The following is a 4,071-nucleotide window of genomic DNA, read 5'->3' on the forward strand; positions in this document are numbered from 1 at the left end:
CCCTCCCCGTGCCCCTTGTCACGTTCAGTCTCTAATTAGCGAGACCCCATCTATAATATTACGTCACGTTTTTTTGACGCCCCCCACCCTTTCGCAATTTTAATAATATTTATAAAATACTTTAGGGAATCTTCTCAAATATGAAAATCAAACGTTACATAAACATAATCAAAAATATAAACCTGATTATTAACACTTTTTTATTCTTCTCAGAGGACGTATCAAATAGCCAGGATATATATGGACTTAATACTTTTCAGGTTGTTAATTAGAAACAAGAAAACCCTTCGTGACATCACGCGCAGAATGACTGGTCCGCCCCATACGTCACGATTTGTCACGTTTGACAAGACCCCTCCCCCCTAACCTCGGTGCGTGACATCATAAGTGAACGCTCCCTATTGAAAAACACAAACAATTTATCCTAATGAATTTTTTCGATTAAAAAAATTACCGCAGTTCTAGCATTTTCAAAATTCTAAAATACAAATGAAAATGAACATTTAAAGGGAAATAACGCAAGATATGATAAAAATTTGCAGGAAAAAAAGTTGTATTTTGAACACCCTATAATATTATCCTAACGCCTTTTTCCATTCTGTTAGAAAATCTAAAATTCAAATTTTGATTACACAAAAAATAATTCAAACTCAAATTTGCCATTTTGCAGTAAAATCACACAAGATACAATAAAGGATGAATTAAAAAAATGTGCATTTAAAAAAGTGCTACGCATTTTTTATTATTCACTTTTTGATAGGGCGCGTAATTGATTGTTTTATCCCTAAAAAACATTATAAGAAAAATTGAGTTTTTAGACAAACGACAAAAGCTACGAAAAAAATCGTTGAACATAGAGTCACTTATCCTGGCATACGAAAATCTGCGTATAAAAAAGGGTCTCTGTTAAATGATTCTCTTTTTCTAAAAAATAGGGTGGAATGATTTCAAAAAATTGGCAATAACCTTGAGAATTTTAATTTGTGAAATCTTTGTGAAAGATTATTTTTCTAGTATTAGGTTTCAATTTTGAATTTTTTATTTTCACATTCTCTTAAGATAAGGTATTAGATTTGTTTAAAATTTACCCCCCCCCCCCCACAGTTTTCGTCAAATGTCCACGTTTTGAGAACTGCTAAATACGAAAAACAGGTGTTTACGAAATTGTCTGTCTGTCCGTCTGTCTGTTTTCCTGTGAGTCTGTAGATCTTTTGTTTTGAGCACGATAACTTTCGAATGAATTGACAGATTGGATTGGCCTTCGATGTACTCTTTTAGCGTCCTAAGCTAAAGGTCAAGGTCTTTAAAGAGCTATTTTGAAAAAAATTTTTAAATGAGCCCATTTTACCAAATTTTTGAGAACACTTTTCTTCAAGATTCCAAAATTCTCTTTTAGGCTGTCAAGAGAAGAAAAATGTTGCTTTTTAATACCCGATAATATTATTATAACAACTTTTCCAATTTTCTTTAAGAATTGAAAATTCAATGAAAGAAATGAATGCACAAAAGTTTCTCTTTCAAAAAAGAGATACAAATTTGTCATCATGAATTAATTTATTGATAGAATGCATAGTTTTTGTTTAAATTGTGAAAAATTACACTAAAAATGAAAACATCAAAATTTTGGAAACACGAGGCAAGTTGCAGTAAAATTTTGATAAATTTTTCTAAAAGGAGGCGCGCTTTTTTCAAATGGCAAAAATCAAACAATGAAAATACTTTTTTTTTAATACCAATGCATATTATGAACTGTAATAATATACATTTATTTAAATGATAGATTTTTCGGTGTAGCTGAGAATAAGCTAAGGTCGAGCTACATAAATAAATTTAATATACATTTGGTATAAAAGGGTAGAACATAATGTATAAACGTTCACGCTTTGTAAAAAAATAGGTGCGAAGCACGAAACAATAAGAATCTATTGTGATGAGAATGTATTCGTTAGAGACGAAGGAGCTTTAACTAAAGAGAATTCACAATCACCAAATTACAGTTATCGATGCTTTGACCTCTAACTTTAGAAGATCTGTTCACAAATGTGGGGAAAATATAAATACCCAGCCTGTATATCTTTATTAATATAATTATTTTCAAATAAAGAAAATCCAAAATCAGCAACCTCATGTTTTTACGAATCTTATAATAAGTAATTAAAAAAAAAAGATAATCGGTGGATAATTGTGATGTGCAGCTGAATAGACCAGTGGGTTCCTTATAAAGTGAATTTTCTCGTAATGAACGGATGTTCCTAAAGGAAAGTCGACCCAAGGGTATATCAAAACATAATACGACCTTGCAATATCATTAAACTCACCGAAAATATGTTTAAAATTAAATTTTTTTCAAATTTAAAACCAGTTTTTGAGGAAAAAAGGTTAAATATCTAGAAACGCGTTCGGTCTTTGTATATTCCTTACACTTATGCACAGGTTTTTAAGAACTAAAGTTCAAAACATCAACAATAGTAATTTGGTGATAGTGACTTCTTTTTTGTTAAAGCTCCTTCGGCTTTAACGGTCTACACATCAGCCTTACCTTTTTTTAACTTCTAAATTAAGTCCCTCACTCAGTGACTAACGAAACTTCGATTCATGTGGGTTTGAAGGCGCGGGGGGGGGGGGCGTTTAGCTTCAACAAAGAGTCATAGTTGGTTAGTGTTTTATGCTGAGAAGTTCAACCAACCTTCAGCAGCGCTGTGTTAGATGGGAATTCATATGATCTGATTTTCACATTCCCGGCCCACAGTGGGGAAAAAATGACATTTTTGGTTCAAAATAACGTACAGGCCACAAATATTGAGCGATTTCAACCAAAAAAAATTGAAAAAAAGCTGTTAAGATCTCTAGGAGAGTTGTCGAGCCTGATATTTTAATTACGTTTTCAATGTTTTATAAATGGAAATTAAATGATATTTAAAAAAATTTCTGTTAAGATTAAAATTCTTTATATTATAAACAAATGTAATAAACAAACGCAGTAATCAGGCCTTTTTCGACAGAAAATTCGAATTTATTCGATGTACATTTTTATAAATTAGGAACTTTATGATGATTTTAGCAAAATTCATGATTTGTCAATTAATCGTATGATTTTTCAAAAACAAATTTAATGAAAAAATACATTATTCGAGCATTTGTCGGCAGAGAAATTCGGTGGTTTTCAATGTTAGTCATTGCAGTTGGAAACTTTATTAGAATTTCCGCCAAATTCATAATAATTTGATCAATGTTATGATTTTTTAAAACAAATTTAATTTAAAAAATGCATTAAATAGGTATTTGTCTACAGATAAAATTCGTTTTTTCTATGGGAAAGTGTTTAATTAGCATATCAAAACAAAAATTTGTCATAGACAGATGCCCGCGAATAATGCATTTTTTATTGACTTTGTTTTTAAAAAAATATATAATTTATCGACCAATTATGAATTTTGCTGAAATTATCATGAGTTCTCCATTAAAAAGGTTGACATCGAAAGAAACCAATTTTTCCGTCGACAGATACTCTACTAATGCATTTGTTTATTGAATTCGTTTTAAAAAAATCACAAAATTGATCAAAAAATTATATATTTCGCTGAAGTTTTCATGACATTCCTAATTAAAAAAGTTGGCACAGAAAAAAACGAATTTTTCTGTCGACAAATGCCTGATTGATGTATTTTTTTCTAAATCATGAAATTAATTTAAAAAATATGAATTTCGCTGAAGTTGTCATGAACTACCTGATTAAAAAGGTTTAGATAGCAAAAAAAAACCGAGTTTTTCTGTAGAAAAATACCTAATTAATGCATTTGTTGATTAAATTTGTTTGAAGAAATCATAAAATTTATCAAATTATTATGCATGATGCTGAAATTGTCATGAAGTTCCCAACTGAAAAGACTGATATTGAGAAAACCAAATCAGATATCACTTTTTTTAATAAAATCAAGATGTACCAGAGTTATAACATTTACAAAATTTCGAAAAACACACGTGGGAGTACAGCCCACAAATCTTCACCGATTTCTTTTTAAAAAATGGGAAAAAAAGCTAATAAGATTTCTGAGAGAGTTGTGCAGCCTG

This window comes from Belonocnema kinseyi, chromosome 1 (assembly GCF_010883055.1).
Source record: "Belonocnema kinseyi isolate 2016_QV_RU_SX_M_011 chromosome 1, B_treatae_v1, whole genome shotgun sequence".
Taxonomy (NCBI): domain Eukaryota; kingdom Metazoa; phylum Arthropoda; class Insecta; order Hymenoptera; family Cynipidae; genus Belonocnema; species Belonocnema kinseyi.